This window comes from Cygnus olor, chromosome 2 (assembly GCF_009769625.2).
Source record: "Cygnus olor isolate bCygOlo1 chromosome 2, bCygOlo1.pri.v2, whole genome shotgun sequence".
In the NCBI taxonomy this organism is placed as follows: domain Eukaryota; kingdom Metazoa; phylum Chordata; class Aves; order Anseriformes; family Anatidae; genus Cygnus; species Cygnus olor.
Window position 1 is genome coordinate 50,867,842 of NC_049170.1, and position 18,246 is coordinate 50,886,087.

General features: G+C 39.0%; 1 long non-coding RNA gene across 2 annotated transcripts in view; it reads right to left on the minus strand.

The window, feature by feature from the left end:
• The window catches only part of LOC121065312, a 343,045-nt gene that overhangs the window by 125,831 nt on the left and 198,968 nt on the right, over positions 1 to 18,246 (minus strand). For both annotated transcript variants that reach the window (XR_005816986.1, XR_005816985.1), the window contains one exon: positions 16,458 to 16,635. This is a non-coding gene — a long non-coding RNA (uncharacterized LOC121065312). The remainder of the gene's footprint in view (positions 1 to 16,457; positions 16,636 to 18,246) is intronic.

Below are 18,246 nucleotides of genomic sequence, written 5' to 3' on the forward strand. Positions count from 1 at the left end.
CAAAATTGTCCCAGGAAGCAACATGCAGAGGAACACCAAGATGTCGAACACACAAAACCAAGCCTATGACCTTCTCATTTAAAAATAATTATGGATAGATAAACATATACACATACATGCAAATTAAACACCTTAGCTCTCACAACATTGTAGAAACTTGTGAGTTGTTGTTCATGTCTGTGTAGGGACAAGTAATGGACTTCTGCAGAGCCTAAAATCCCATTGTGGGACAGGAAAGTTAACTTTTAGGACCCTAAAGCAGTGTTCAGCACTCAGGAGTTCCAAGCTGTATTTGTACATGGATTGGCATATCAAGAACACATTCACATACGGTGCACCTTTTTCCCTGATGACCAAGTCAGAAGCCAAAGCTTTACTGTACTATTGCGTCTCCCCATGCTCCACTGAACAAGAACACGCAGCAAGTCAAAAATAGAAATGCCAAAAAGTACAAAAAGAGCATCCTAAACTTTATTTCCTACAGTTGTTAAAGGAGTGGACAATGGGCAGTGAAGTATGTCTCAGGAATTCACATTTTTCCAAACAGAAAAAAAATAAAAAAAATCAGTACAACTTCTCACAGAAATACAGGTCTAAATGCTTGGTACCCACATGCTGTCAAATCTGTAACCTTGAATCCCTGTCTCCAATAAGTACACAGATATCTGTTTGGACAGGCCCAAAGAAGTGACTTGACTTTCCTTCCCAAATTCTTCCGAAAAAGTTGCTTGTCTTCATATTCTCTTAGTAAAGCAATTAAGGTAGTTCAGCAGGGCAACAAATACTAGTAAAGATGTCAATATTGACATTGCTTCCTAATCTGTCATCCTAACCTTTGTTTACAATGATTTAGAGCAATATCAATTCTAAACACAGTCTAAGTACAAATTCTCGGTCTGTTGTTCCATAACGCACTAGTCCTCCTTTTGTCACGTTGTCCCTTGCATGATGTGTGAATTTGCACCACAAATCCTATTTTAACATAGGCAGGGCAAGGGCTGTAATCTGGCACAAAATCTACTTAGAAAAACAAGCAGAATGGGCATTTCTTCCTGGTGCTGTGCATCTCAAGATCTCAGGGTGCTGAGGACTGCTGATTTTTTTTATTTTTTATTTTTCCCTGAAGCCACATTTCATACAATGTGATGTTTTGGCAACACCCTTGTGAACTTCTGACCTTACTTAAAACAGCAATAGATTATCCCCCAAAAGCAAAGCCCTTTTCAGTGAAAATCCTTGTTCCTTCATGTCTACAATTTAGACAGGAAATAAGAGAACACAAACAGGAAAGAAAGTATGGGGAGATACTGAAGCAGAAATTAAATATGTATATATATATATAAGTACAAAGTTTCTGTATCAATTCTAGACCAAAGCAAAATTCCTTACTTCCAAATGTGCCACTCAGAAAACTGCATGCATTTTTAAGGACAGCACTCACCTGCTCTTTGCAGTACTAGAATAAAGAATTATAATTGAGAAATACATTCTAAATACAATACAATATATGCTGAGGAGCCAACAAGGTAAACTATTACACCTATGAGTTAGCTGCAAATCATGCTAAAGATCCCCTGCTCTTTCTCTACTGTCTCGTTCCTCCTTCCTGCACGTTGTAACATCTCTAAGGTGGTACAAAAAACCCAAAGCAGAAATCTAGGCATGAGACATGTCACTCACCTAGGTCTGTTTTGGTTACATTTCCCATCACCAAGCAGACAGGAAACGTTCTCAGGCTCACAAAGAGGCGAACAGAAGCCAGAGCTAAAGATAGACTGTGGTGTGTGTTTTTTTTCTTTTCTTTTCTTTTTTTTTTTTTTTTTTTTTTTTGCATACTATTACTCTGAAAGAACGGAAGCCATATGGGGATTGGGTTATTATTCAGCTAGTTACTGCCTTCAGGTGGCTCCAAATTAAAAAGAAAGATTGTCAGCAGATGTACTGCTCTACTACTCTACCTCTTCTTCACATCTACTCTACCTCTTCTTCAACTGGCATATTACAGCATTATTACTGCTATTCCCACCAGCATGCTCTAGCCAAAGATATGCCAGCATTTCACTATCCAACACTTCATCCCCTTACGAACTCACAAGTTGACAATTTAGTTTATAAAAAAATAATAATAATAATAATAATAAATCACCCTGGGCTTAATTACCAACACTTTCTTTTTTTTAAGGAACGATCCAAGGGAGCTTCAGATTTAGTTTTTTAAGCAGCTGAACCCAAAACACAGCAATTACAATACAGACATCTCCCTGAGAGCCTTGTCATGTCCCACATCACTTGTCTGTGTTTTAACCAAAGTACAAGCTAGGCAGTACCAGGCCCATCTTCTCTTGTCCCCAGGGTCATCAAATGCATTTTCACTTCTGTGTATCTTGACATATCACTAATTTTTAAGGATTTTTCAATGGAAGGAGCCACTAAAATTAACACCTGCTTCAGATTTTGAAGTTTAATTACATCTAGCCCAGTATCTTCTTTTTCTAACTTGAGACTGTAACTTAAATTACTGCCCAGAGAACAGGTCACCACCGTTGGTGAATAGCTAAAACGAATGAATAGGCACAGGGTAAACATGACAGATTTAAGAAATAACAATGATAAGCATTCTCTTCCATTTTATTTTTCATTTGTGGACAACAAGAGAAAGAACTGTTTTTTGTAAAGTATGTTTTTGTATCAGGCACATGCACAGAAAACCACCGTAAACATCTTCAAACATACATATATCAGATATATGTATGTGATATTCAAAACATCTCAAAGACACAAAATAACTGATGATACAAACTCGACCTACAGTAGCACTTGCAGACAATTAATATCCACTTTATGACAGAGAAAAAAAAAATACATGAAACTATGGGTTTTTAAACCCTTGAACTCAGTGGCACATTTTAGTACTCATAACCTTGTAGGCTGATTTGTAACTACTCTGTGATTTGCAAGAGCAGTAAAATAAAAACAATCAGGCAAAATACATCCAGAATGCTAACTTCAGGGCATCTTAAGAGTAAGCACTTGTCTGTTTGCTCATACATACAGGCATTCATCATCAATAACAGGTACAACTGAAAACTAGAAGCACAGTTGAAATTTCAAAAGAATACATATATTGGAATTATTTGTCATTATTTGTATTCTTAAGAAAACTTCAAATTGTTTTCTACAGAATTACCTCGCATTTTCTTCCAGATTTACCTTGGTGGAAACAATTTTCCTTTGCTTGGAACTCCGCAGATTTTTTTTTTATTTTTTATTTTTACTTTCTACAGCAACAAGAAGATTATTTTATTTTTGGAAAAAAGAAGGAAAGGTAGTAACGATTGTATCAGATGCTGTTCCTTACACAATATACTCAGAATTATGCTATGGGGAAGCGAAGATAAAAGTTAAATTTGTGAGTGCAACAGAACTTTTCAGCTGTGAGTATTAAAGCAGGTTCCTTTTGAATTACTACTTTTCTGTTATTTTTTTGCAGCTGTTCATGAACTTTCCAGAATTTGCTGCTGAACACAAACTAAAGAAGACTTCAGAAATATTGAAGTACTATTTTAACTACATGAAGAACAATGAAAATTAAGTAATAATAATAATAATAATCGTGCCAATATTATTTCCAAGAGGGACTGGTTGTTCTTAACCATTCAAATCAATGTTGAAACACTTTCCTCCAGGCACCATTACCCCATTCCAAGCATTGAAGTATCCTTAAAATCACTCAGCGCACTTGAACAAGGCCCATGTTCTACAGCAGAAGTGTCCTTATTCTAATAAGGGCTCTGAATTCATTTGGAAGGCACTGTCCAAGACAACTTGCACTTCACAATAACACAGGCTTAGCTACATGATAATATTACATGAAATTAAACCACAGCCCTGCAATGTCCATACGCACTCAGGTTTCCCTACACATGTAAACGCGTTCAGATACCTTTATTCTGAAATCCTCTCAGAGGACTTCAACAATTCATTTAAAAGGTTTTTTGAGATTTTTTGGTTTTCAATACACTTCAGTCTCCCTAGTAATACTTATACAAGTACTTACATAGTACATAGTTATATATCTACATATAAGCACCATGACTCTGTTTTACAGGCATATGCTTCTAATACTCTATTTTAAACTCATAAAAGTACATTCTTATTACTATGCTCCTTGTCTGTCTCTGGACATTTCCCGTCTAATCTTTTAGCCATTAAAACTGAATTGTACTTCAACATGTCTGCCTAAGTTATTTTAGGGACACAGGGACAAACATTTATTCATGTATACGCCTTTATAGCACACAATCCTCAAGTTGGACTGAAAAAGAAAAGGCAATATGCTTCAACTTTTTTTGTCATTATTTATTGATTATTAAAATGCTTCTCCTGGTTGAAAATATCATTATTCCCTGCAACTTTATGCAGTCATTTTCCAATTTAAATAAGAAACACTACTAAAGAATAAACTGAACACTTCTACACAAAGTTAAATACAAGGTGTATTTTGTGCCACAATACTAAATGTGATTATTAATTGCATATTAACTGCATAAAAAAACAGTATCATCATGTTCAGTTCAGTAAGGGATTGCTGTCTTGTATCTTTGGCAAAGTGCACAACAGTATCCTAAATCTCTTGCTTTAATTGCTCTGATCATAAACTTTTTAAATGAACAGATAATTGAGTGCAGGAGGTGACCATAGAACAAATACTGGGTGCAGGAAGTCTCCTACTTCCTGCAAGAGCAGTCATCCTGTTGCCTTTCTGGACCTACACAATCCTGTAGCACAGCCGGAGGCATTAGAGATGCTATTTTACTCTGTTCTTAAAACATCCATTTACTACATCCATGCTACTACAGCACTGAATCTGAGACAACCATGGATATTACTGAGTCGCTGTTGGACATGGACTCTGAAGAACATCTTGCCCACTCCTCTACTCCAGTGACCATCACTTCAGTGGCCATGAGCCAGACCTTGGATAGCCTTAGGTGTTCCCCCAAAAAAGCTTCAGTCAAGGGTGCGTTGCCTGGCTTCCCTTCCTCCATGCAGCAACACAGTCCCTTAGGCCACTATACCTAGGGATTAGATGAGCTGCTTGCATTTCTCATGTCTCATGAGGGGAAGGAAACATTTTGGGAATGGTTGGCTCTTGGGCCTCTCGGAGGAGGGGTGGGGGGTGCAAAGATCCATCCATCAGGTTGTTGTTTCTTCCAGCTGACAATATGCAATATTCCTATAAATCTGCCTTCTGCAAGACAAGACAATCACCTGAAGAGCTAAAATCTGTATGCAATACAGGTCACAAGCAAGGCTGAGATATCTCAGTAATATCAAAGGCACAATTACCCACAGAGAGGAAGCAGCCAGAAAGAGGATGATAAGTAACAACAATTTGCCTATATAACGACAGGAGACAAAGATCCATATATCTTGAACAAAATAGCATCTTGCTTCTTCCAGGAAATTGAACTATAATCTCAGCTGACAAAATACTAAACTTTAAAGTATTATTTCAGCATGAGGAATAATCTTACTGCCAGCATTGGTTCTGTGCTGCACATTGTTCTTGCTGGCTGTTCAGAGATGTTCAGGTAGACCATATTTGAAACGGGACGAAGCTGTAAAGGCTACTGTGGCAAAACCTGTGTGAAGTACAGGTCCGTGTACTTCACCTCCTGTGGAAGCAACAGAACTAATTATTGAACTGCTCATGGCCTTTGTACCTCAAGGGTTATGATCTGAACAAGAATACACCCTGTCACTGAAGTTCATTGAAGTGCAGATGCTGAAACTATAAGACTAATTCCCTTCCTCAAAGGGAATCAAAACACCCTGATGGCACCTGGTGAATATTAAAGCCAGCTTTGGTTTCAAAGTCAGAGACCCTTGGGAAAAACAGAGGTCACATTTGTCAGGTCACTCTTTGCTCTCCAAACATTGTTTTTCTCTTTTCTTTCTCTGTGTTTTCACTATCAACCCTGACAAATATTTTTCTGTTTTTCTTTCCCTCCTCCCTCCACCCTCTTCAGTTCTCCCACCATCTGTACCAGCTTGTTCTACCCTCACTGTGTGAAAACTTGATTAGGAGAGCAAGTTCGTTTGTGTGATATAGTAACAAAACAGCGCTGGTAAAGCCAAGTGTGCTGTGACTCCTGTGACCATCACATGGCTATTCTCCTGTGCTTCAGCCTGCAGATCAGCATCAGAGCAACATTATCCAAGTGCATGGAAAGCAGTTCCTACACCTTAAAGCAGGGCCACCACTACACCTGTGGCTCCAGAGTGAGAAACAAGGCAGGGACCAACTTCTGTAGGGGAAAAAAAAAGGGGGAGGGAGAGGGGCAAGGGGGGCAAGGGGGGGGAGCAGGAGAAGAAAAAAAAAAAAGAAAAAAAAAAACCACCAAACCAGCTGGTCTAGGAGTTTGTTTTCAAGAGAAGGTATTAATAGAAGCTTCTTAAAAAAAAAAAAAAAATCATGGGGGAAGACAACACTTCTCCCTACAGGATGACTCTTCTCAGCTGTTCAGTTGGTGCATAGTTGACATCATAGAGCATGAAGATTCACATCCCTTTCGTGGAACTTGCACCAGCAAAAAGTTATGTAATGTACTTGCAGATGGTCTCATTATCTATGTGAGCTAACACTCATGGCAATATTCTATTGTATACTTGATAAGTCATTACCTTTAATTACAAGAAAACAAAACCACCACACCTCTCTTTCCCATCTTCACTTCCTTCACACACACAATTCAGCATGCTCTGTGTGTGATAATACATAATTAATAAATAAATTAATTAAATATTAGTGTTTCCACCACAGAAATGTCTTGTAGTAGTTAAAATTGATCTACTGTATCTAAGAACCATGCAAAGCAGAACTGAAGCTGACTCCTTTCCTGGGTCTAGGCATCTATCTGTCATTATCTGTAGGTGAAATGGAGCAGCATGAAAACTGTTGGCATGGCAATATAAGGGGAATTTGTTCCCAGCTAGGCCCTTACTCTGTAATTTTTACATGTCTGTGAATACACTGATTCAGGAAGGCTACTGTATTTTAGCTGATAAAAATGCAGTGTTTTTTTCTTCTGTAAAGGCTTTCTGTAATGATTAATACCACTCTTTCTTAAAGAATTTGCTGTATATAGCTTACATGCAAAAATAAAATAGTTGGATAAACCATTTCATTTAGAAGGATAAACCTTAAGCAGCATTTTTTCCTATCGCTGACACTAAGTTTCTTCATGTACTTGTGCATAAGCAACACTGGGATTGCAACTGGAAGGATGGTGCAGATGTGTCCAGTCCCCAAGGCACTGAAAATTAGAATGCTACAGGCATATTAGATGATACTCTGAAATGCATTCTTCTGAGATATTAAAATTCCAAAACCCCCAAACACCCAAAATGGTGGAAACACCTCTCTGCCAACTAAGAGCATGCTCAAGAGTGGAGGCACCCACTGCCTCAAGCACCTTTGAATCACCTCCTCTGTCCAGTTGCCTCAGTCCCAAGCATAATTTGTTCCAATATACTCCATTAATTTACCTAAATAAGGACTATTTGAAGGGCCAAAAAATGACACCAAAGTCTTCTCTCAAATATACTGACACAACCCAGAGCCACTCTACTGAATTCCCAAGGGCAAATTAAGTTAGTGATGCCCTTCCACACTTACCTGGGCACAGAGGAACAGACTTTGCCTCACACCCTGTAGCAAAGTCTGAGTAGATAGGACTTGGAAAAAGTCAACAGCTCCACTTCAGGAAGCACAGATTGTTTCTACTTAATTCAGTTAATTTATATACAACTAGGTGTTGGTATATTACAAACTAGATAACAAAATAAAGGAGGTTGGGTAGGGGGGAGTGTGTATTTATTCTGGGCTAAATGCACATGAAAGCAGTAGTCAGTCTGCATAATCAACACAAAATGTATCTTTTCTGAACTGTGGATGTCTGCAGCATAGAATCATAGAACAGTTTAAGTTGGAAGGGACCTTGAAGATCATCTAGTTCCAACCTCCCTAGGTCACCCACTAGATCAGGTTGCCCAAGGCCCCATCCAACCCAGCCTTGAACATCTCCAGGGATGGGGCATCCACAACCTCTCTGGCAACCTGCTCCAGCACCTCACCACCCTCTGAGTGAAGAATTTCCTCCTAATCTCTAATCTAAATCTCCCCTCTTCTAGTTTAAAACCATTCCCCCTTGTCCTGTCATTATCTGAATGGGATAGGTACTGGTGGTACGAGTGTTGGAGCTCTATGTTTTGTATCAAAGGCAACCATTTATTTTGAGAGGTAGAACTGCTGCAAGCAGACAAGGTGCCAGGCACTGTTGGCTGCCCGTGACAATGGAGCAATCACCTGATGTCTCCGTGAGCTCACCCACCTGCTCCAACGGTGCGTGGAGCTGAGGGTTTTCCCTGATTGATGTGTGTAACTGCCTCACAGAGCTGCGTGGGCGAAGGATGTGGGCTAGCCCCAGCAGCGTACCAACCTGAACTTCCCTCTGACATTGCACAAGGAGAAGACAGACGAAGACAGACTGACACTTATACCTGCCCACCCACACAGACAAACCAGCAGATATAAAAATACATGACCTTAAAAACCAGGACGCAAGCAAAAGAGAAGGAAGCATCTCTCCCCTTTTTCTCTTTCTTCCCTCACTCACCAGTGCTGCAAATAAGTCATGCACGTAAATACGACCAGCACAAAAACAGAGGGCTGGTGGAGTTCTGCTGTCTCAAATCAAGTTACACACAAAACTATGTTGGCCCATTGCCTTCGCCATGTTTGCTACCATATTCCTGTTACCACCCTCCTAGAAATTCACTCAAACATTCCTAACTCTCCACTTGTCTATTTATTAAATAAATAAATAACTGCACTTCTGTCTGTATAAAAATAAAAGTTTGGTTTAAAAAAGTATCTGGAAAGTTCAGAAGGACCAACTTCCCAAGCCTACAAAAACAACCACTTCTACCACATATGCTCACCTATCTCCTGAGAGGAAATTCACTGCTCCGAAACCTGATATTCTGTATGCTCTAATTAAGGGAAAAGGAAATAGCTTTCACAGTCTCTTGTGCAAGGGCCAATGAACATAAGTCAAACACTCACCTAAAACCATGAAAACACTTTGAAAAGAAGCAAAACTAACATTCTGCTAATTTCCCAGATGTATATCCAGTAATGCTTCTGATATAAAGTGTGGTGGGGTAGGAAAAAGGAAAAGGAGAATTTAGTGATGTGGGAAGGAGAGTTGCCTTCATTCTTCAGCCTTAACCCATTTTAGACATTTGTGATAGAGGGATTCACTCTGAGCTGCTTTAGCAGTGCTACTGTGGTGACACAAAGCAGACAGTCCCACATCTCAGAAAGCTTCTTTCTGAGAAGAGTTACGCTTCTCCCATCACAGTTATTTCTGTAGCATCTATTTAAAGCTTACATGAAGTTAGCAAGAGTCAAGCCAATGCACAGCCCAGGAAGTCTTCATCTACTTCTTGACATTTCAGGAAGAAAGCCTTGCTCTTGTAAATGTTTAGAAAACTCCAAGATTTCTCTCACATTGAAAACGCTTTCTGTCTGTGGTGCAACATGTCATTCTGCCTGCTTCTTACCAGTTTAATGATGACATTTTTGCATTGTATTTGTACAAAAGAAAAAAAAATGTCAGGCAAAACATTTACATACTGTGGTGGTTTTACCTTGCTAGGCAGCTGAACTCTACCACAACTGCTCTCTCACTCCCCCTTCTCAGAAGAGAAAAGAAAGAAGAAAAGGAAAGAAACAATTCACGGGTTGAGATAAGGATAATTTAATTAAAGGAAAAAATAATAATTAAGGAAAAATTATTAATAATTAAATAATTTAACTAAAGGGAAAAAAATGAAAGGGGAAAAGGGAAAAAACAAACAAACAAACAAAAACAAAACAAAACAAAACAAAAAAGCAACAAGCAAAGGCTGTGTGGAAGTGCAGAGGAAAGAAATTCCTCTCTACTTCCCACAAATGAGCGATGCTTGACCACATCCTTGAAGCAGGGCTTCAATGCACATAGCCACTGTTTGGGAGGACAGACATTTTCACAAGAGCCCACCCCTCCCCTCTTCTTCCTTTTTCCACCTTTTATTGCTGAGTGTGGCATCATATGGCATGGAATATCCCTTTGGTTGGTTTAGGTCAGCTGCCCTGGTGATGTTCCTTCCTCATCTTTTGCCCACCCCCAGCTTGCTGGTTCTGGGGGGTTGAAGGGAGTCCTGATGCGATGCCAGTACTGCTCAGCAGCACGCACAACACTGGTGTGATACCAGTGCTGTTCTAGCTACAAGTGCAGAGCACAGCACTGTATGGGCTGCTGCAGGGAAAGGTAACTCCACCCCAGCCAGACCCAGTACCCATACACATTTCCCAGTTCCACTCAGCATCACCATTATCTGCCTGAGCAACTTTGAGCTCAGCTTCAGCACTGAATGAAGGCAGGTGAGGCCTGGAACAAGTTCTGAGATTAGAGACTGTGATCAACAGCTGTTCACTAAGCAAGCAAGCTACCGGATTTTTTTTTCCAAATCTACACATTGCTAAAAGCATATGTAAGTTTTTGGTATAAATGCATTTTATGTTAGCCAACAAAATTGTAAAGGAGACACTTTACATGTAAGACATTACTAGATAGAGACAGACCTGAGTACTCCTTGTACAAACACACAAAACTGATCCAAAGGGATTGGCCCCACATTCTTACGTACCTTCTGCGTAACTGTCAGCTACAACAACAGTAATGCAGATGCGATGCCAAGAGTAAAAAATGTAACTCTTATCTGCTTTCTTTGAACAACTTCAGTTAAGTGCAAGATGCATGGATCTTCAGATGTGGATGCTAAATTAAATCTAGCCTCTTCTATCTTGTTTTGCAAAATATGAGAAATCCCAAAACAGAAAGTAAACGCTGGCTTCCTCTTCAAATGTGTGGTTTATTTGTTGACTCTGGAAATATTAAGCAACTCCTGCTAAAATACATTGATCTGAAGGGACTGTACTGCTACAGGGTATATTACATACCAGGATAAAGCAAAGTACTCTAAATCTTTACCAGTTGCCTCTGAACAACACTTACAGAAAAATAGTTTTGCATCTTTATGCATCTTACCCTGTCCACAGAAAAACAGTAATTACATCTGGTGTAAAAATTAGGGTGAAAATAACAATCATATTATTATTAACAATGATAAAACTCGATCTTTATATAATACTTTTTACCCCTGTAATTCAAAACACTTATTGTCCTCATTTCACAAATCTAAGACCTCAGGAATTTTGTGAAGCAGTTACAAAGCCATTGGCAATCCCTCAGACATAGATGGTGCTCTGCAGTCCTACCAGATGAAGGGCAACAAAACTAGTTACATTTCTTGTTTTTCTTTCTATTAACTTCCACCTTTGCCTCTACGTATTTTGATCTGCCTCGTTCAGTGTTTAGCATAGTACTGCCTTCTATCCTGGCTTTCCTTGAACACAACTGTTTTTTTTTTCTTTGGAACTGCCCTACTTCCTGACAGACTGAGCAATTACATGACCAAAAACACTCACAACATCAATTTATCCCCAAAAATCTCCCCCTGCCCACTCCAGTGCCATTAGAGTACATATCTGTAAAATGATGAAAATTACCAGAAAACAAGAGAGACTACCCTGTCTTTTCTTGTCAGGGTAAAGATGTCTAACATTGCAGTTTCTCTCCTTGACACACTGATTTGTTTATTAGGAGCCTCTGGTAATGCCATGCTCACGTCTACAAAAGTAGCATTTTCTAAATCATTTGTATTTGTTGTGCTCCTTTACCTCTGGCCCTCACCTGATTTACAAGATGCAGCTTTAGCACCTACTACAGGCAGCACAACAGGCCAAAAAGAGAATCCAAACTACACTGAGCAGCACAGTTTAGTGGTTCAGGAAGAAAAATTGCCCACAGTGATCATGCAGCGGTAGATCATATCAATAGAAACATCATAGCCATCTTTTTTCACCACCTCCATTTCATCTTGAATGTCTGGTGCTGTCAGAGTTCCCTTTAACAGAGCAGAGGTCTCGCTGCCAGGCACACAGCAGCTTAAAACTCAAGCCTACCAGTTCGATGCAGCTGGGTGGATTATAACAATTTAACTAACTCCAGGCCTTCACCACCAGCTACACTTCTATTCACTCCAGTTGTACCTCTGAAAAAGGAAAAGTTGTATCCCCCTGTGCCAGTCTGGCCACCTGCAATTCAGCTGAAGCAAGTGAGAAGCTTCCCTACCCGTCAAAAGAGAGAGATCTGTAATTTGCAGCATAAGCGCCATAATAGGGCTTTACATTACATAATACATAGTAGCAGGGCATAAATTACATACGACAATGTCTTTTGCTTGTCCTTACAAAGTCTCACATCAGATAGCAACTCCCAAATGTTGGGGCCCAACAGCTTGGCACTATCTGGTGGAAGAGTAGGCAAGTGGATGTTGTAATCACCCTCCACCAGCATGCCTGCCCCTACATAATCTCTTCTTAAATCAGTTGTCTTTCTTCACATGAAAAAACATCATCGAGATGGAGAGGAGCAAATAGCATGATATTTCACTTTGTGCCTAACAGCAGAAGGGTTTTCTGCAATAGGGAATTCAAGGCATAGGGTCTGAGAAGCAGGAGATTTTTAAAGCTATAATATACCTATACCTATAGAATTTGTTGAATTTACTTTTTCTTTCTCTTTTTTTTTTTTTTTTTGGTTTGAGATGAAATGTAAAGGCAGCTCCCTTATCAATTCTCTACTAAACAAAAGATTGACTAACTCAAGCATCTCTGTAAACATAATAGCTAGTAGTTTTGAGACACTCCTCTAAAGTTTCATTGTGTATTTTCTGACAATTAACACATGAAATCAGTTACTAGCTTCTTCAGACTCAGAAATAATAATAAATTATTCAGGCATGAAACTGTAATTACTGGTGGCAGGACAATAAACACCATGTAGCTTTGCCTTGCTAAGCAAAAGACAAACTGAATGGATGAAATAATTATCTAAAACCAAGGACACAGTCAGATTCCAGCTCATCTTCCTGTCCACATCTCCACACAGAAAAAATCTCATCTCTTAAGTAAACAAACACATAAGGAAGCAACTAACATTAATAAATTAGAAACTCCATGGAGCAGACAGACTATGATCTCATAACTTGCTTTTTGGGTGATTTTTTTTTTAAGCATCTTCTTTCCAGCCAGACTGAGTTTAAATTACCTGAAAAGTTTAAACTGAGAGTATCTCGAAATCATGAGGAAATTTGAGGAAAATTGCTGAGGAAAATTGCTTGGTTATGACTATACTACTCATTTTTAATTTGACAATGCAATTTAATTTGATTTAAGTAAACACAGAAACCTTGCAAGAGTTGATGCATCAGTGTTAAATGGAGCTTTTTGCTCAAAACCAGCAAATATAAATGTACTTTAAAGAAAAAATCTCTCCTGTCTTTGACTAAGTGCAATGTATGAAGAGTTAAAGTACAGCCATAAACTAATGCTTTTTTTGCAAAGGAAAAACCTTGTAATTAACCCTCAGGCAAATCATCAACTTCCACATTGCTCAGTTTTCTGTCCTTGAGACATTATGGCAAAAACAAACCCTGTGAGGCCCCACAATGCAGCAACACCCCAAATGCAGGTGTGACTATGGATATTTGTCTATTTTCTTTCAACACTTCCACCCTGCTCCCCTTTTCTCATTAATCTCTTCTTATTCTGCTGCTCAGCAGCAAGAGAGGGGAGAAGAGTCACACTCTCATTTTTATGGTCCTCTGGACCACTCATAGTAGCTGTGCTTTGACTCAACAAATTTCGGAAAGTCAGTGCTGAGAAGAAATGTGCAACTTCCCAGCCATGCCCTTCTGGAAGGAAATGAGCTGTGTTCTTTAGGGAAAGGGAAATTACTTTGGAAGTCTAGACCGAACCCTTCCTTTTCCATCCCTCCTCCTGTTTCTCCTTTGAATATATTTAAGACAAAACAAAAGGAAGGTGGAGAATTTAAAGGAACTGTTGGACAGAATTTCCATCCCTGTGTGTAATAAAAATGTAAGTGGATGTGGATTTAAACACTGACGAAACATCACCTGGAGGAAAGGGAGGAGAGACAGAGAGCTACAAAAGTGCCAAAGATGTTGGCAGCATATGGCACGACAAAAGGGGAATCAGGAAGGAGGTGAAAGGCAGCATATTGCAAGCAGCCAGACTGATCATCCTATCAGGCTGGATTTGTCTTTAAAGTAAGACAAATAATGCAGCTCTGGATCTAGTTGTCTACAACTGTGTCAGTCAAAGGGAAAATCCTACAAGGTATTTAGTAAACTTACTCTGGGAGGGAATTTTAGTGATTACCTCCAAATTGAAGACACAGTAAGAGCAGCTGTGAGATAGGATCAGAACAGCAGGGAAGCTTGAAACAATCAATCAAATGAACTCAGGTGAATTTTAAAAGCCCCTAGAGACTCTATGAACTAAAATGGAGGAGAGACAGGTCATAAACATTGACCAAAATGGTAGCAGAGAAGAAAAAATGGCTAAAACAAAATAAAATAAAGAAATATGAAAAAAAAAATATATATATATCCCCAAGTATTACTTGATTCAACTGGGGACTAGCAAGCAAAAAGACTTTACCAATCCAAGAAGCAAAAGAGGGACCAAGTAAATGGATAAAGAAGTTGATATACATTAAGAAAGAACGACCACAGTGAAAAAAAAATAATCAGAAAATAGATGTAAAGATGATGTCGGAGGAATCCATAAATCAAATTGGCAGGAGGACCACCAAGGAAAGCAGTCCTAAGAGGGAGAAAGCAAGAAAATACATGTGCATTTGAAGTAAGCTGCAGTACGGAGAAGCACCAAGTCTCACTAACTTGCTTTATTTCCAACATAAGTGAAAAGATGTATTTTGAGTCCATTTGCTTGGTTGGCTTTGATAGGGGGAATGGCAGGGGAAGGAGCAATGAAACGAATGCACCATGAACTGACTCTGTGGACATCTTGAGAATTTTTCCATTCTGAGCATGTTTAATTCTTGCTGAATAGAGATTCAATGAAACCTGTATGACAATTTTTCTTCCCTTTACGGGAAAACAAAACCAGGGTTACATCAAGAGAGCAGCAGGGCAGCAAGATCACAACTTCCTATTACTCAGGAGCAGAGCACAGCCAGTGCCCTTGCTCTAACACAGATGCAAGCTAATACAAACGGCAGCTCTCAGTGCCCTCTGTCCCACTCCCTAATAAAAAATAAAAAATGAACACTTTGAAACACCCTTCAGCCCCTGCTTTCAGCTGCTGGCACATGTCTCCATATGGAATAGAAAAGAGGAAAGGGAAGGAGTGATCAGACAACACATCAGCTGAGCTCACAGGGAGGAGTGCTGCAAATGCCTGCTCAAGTCACGCTGCTTGCATCCTAAGGTTATACTGGAGTACAGCGTGTGCCAGAGCTCAATGTCAGGTTTATTAGGTTCAGTTTTCTTACCTTCCAGTTGAAAAATAAAAAAGGAAAAAAGGAAAGGAGGGTTTGTCTTGTTTTTTTGACCAAGTACAGGAAAGAAGTTTTATACCTTAAGGAAAATTCTCACGAGTGGGAGTGAATGTGAAAATTGTATGCCTGAATCATACTGTTAATTCCCTAAGTCCCACATCATGTGGGGTTTGAATAATGTTTTCAGCTAGGAAACTTTTTATATTATTATTTATATTAAAAAAAAAAAAAAAGTGGTCTAGAGCTCCTCCCTTTCTAAATCACAGTAGGACCCAAAAAGACCAGTTTTGTTTTTAAACAGTTAGCAAATTGCCCTTAAACTGGTCAATTCCAGTAATCATCGTCAAACTAATAACAGGCACTCTGTTGGTTTCCCCTTTGCCAGACCAAAAATGACCATTCAGCTAGATTCTTCTCCAAAATGTTTATTTCAGCTAAACTAAGTACAGTCGGGTTGCAGACACATTGCTCTTGAAGTTGGAAATCTCTGTAAAAGTTGTACACCTCTTGACATAATATTTCAACATTCCCCTCTCTATATATGTAGAGACACCACTAGACATATTACAGGTCTTAGGAAATATATCTTGAATAAATCCAAAAGCATTTCCTCCCTTTCTTGTTAGAAGCAGAAGCAAAATAATGAATTTTATCAGATGCTGCCTGTCAATTATGGCATACTTGTGATACAGGAGCATCTGCTGATTATAGGAACTAATAAATCAACATAGAAGTTCCTTTTATATTTATTTTAGCTAGATATAAAGTTTAACCTCTCTAAAAAGCATAAAATCCTATCAAAATCACTAGAAAATTTCCAGATGTTTTTAAGTCAAAACACTGTAGTTAAACTTGGAAATGCCAACTTGTGGCCAGAAGGTTATCCAGTGTACTTACAGAACAGACAGCCTGATGTGCAGAGGCAGCATGATGTCTGTTCTGCCCAATCCTTCCAAAGCACCCATCACCAGGACACTGAGGATGTTGCTGAGGGCAAGGACTATATGGCAATATTTGCCTTGAAAGCTGGCAAAGAGTGATCCATCTGCATCTTGTAGCAAAGTGAAGACATTACCTAGAAGAAGTTTGAACAATAATCACTTAGAACCAGTAGAAACCACATATTACATACCACTGTAGCCACACGTCTCACCCTAGTCCTTCCAGATCTGGAGAAGAGAAGAGAACCATGCTTAACACCTCAGTAGCATCCCAATCAGTATAAAACAACATTTTTCTCAGAGACTGGAAAGGACACTGATACCAAGGTTGGCAGAAGGAGGATAACATGGAGTTCACAAATGTAAAATAACTTTCATAACTTGTGAAATAATTTGTCTGAGTGAGTCTACTGGAACAAGAATGTTAACTAAGGAGCAGATGAAAACAAGTTTTCTGCCCGTGGTCACTCAGCATGAGACAGTGGAAGGAAATGATGATGAATCACATCAACATGGGATGGAACAAAATCTGAAGGAGTACCAGTAACAAAGCCAAAGAGATAAAAGCCAGGGTAAGCTACTGATGAATTCTGGTGAAGTCATAACCAAAGGGAATAGATCTTTAATTCCCTTAACACAGAAGCATAACACATTCCTTGAATTATATTGTTTTATGTTAGCTTTAAAAAGTAGTAGAAGGCTAAACATTTTCATTTGTTACCAATCCTAATCTAAAAACAGAGAACATGCAATAAGACAGACAAGTCAATATTGTAGCTGTTGCTGCATATATTTAACTGCATTTACGTAAGAACGTGTGTACCTGTGCACATAGTGTATAAACCAATTCATTATATTTACACACAAACTGTGTAAGGTTTGTTTGAGGCCTGAACAAGGTCTTGTGCTTCTAAAATAAATTTTCTGTTATACTAGTTCATATAATAAAAGACTTTTCCTCTTTGATCCTTATAGTGTTACATACTACTTACACACTAATGGTATTTACATACATATAACACACGCTTCCCCCCCCAATTCTTCTCCTCATTATTCTGTTTTCTCTGACCTATATCAGTGGACTGAAAACAGTTACACACTACCAACTGACACAAACCATGTACCCACACTTAAAAAAATATTGAGTAAAGTGTTCAAAGTAACCCTTCTATAATACACATGGCTTCCAAAGCTGCACTATATATGTGTATATATATATATTAGCCTAAAACCAAAATGGCATTATTTATGTTTTGTACATAAGCAAAGGATAAAACCTTCACATTGCAATTTTTTACAGCCCCATAATTTACACCCTGGTGTCATAAAACAGCAATAAAATATTTTAGAGATAGCCATATAACCATGATCCAAGTTCAGTCTCTTCAAAAGCTCTGTTTCAATTGTGCTGTAAGGTTCTGAACAGGATTATTTATATCTGATCCGTGGCAAAGTTCACATGTGGTCCAAACTTTTCCAGAGTTTGCATGTTTTCTAATGCAGTCTCCTAGCTCAGGCTCACCCCAGTCTGGGAGGGGCTGGAAATGGAACATTTTCAGCAAAAGCAGCTTGCACGATTGAACCCCAAATGCTTCACCTGAAATGTATGGAAGTTTGGGGCAAGTGGAAGGAAGACAGGTTTCTCAATGAACTTCATTTGAATTTCTAGTAGGATGTGGATTTGGGGGGCCAGACTTGTAGCAGAGCTTGCCCCAGCTCTCTGGAATTCATTGCTTCCAGAACCT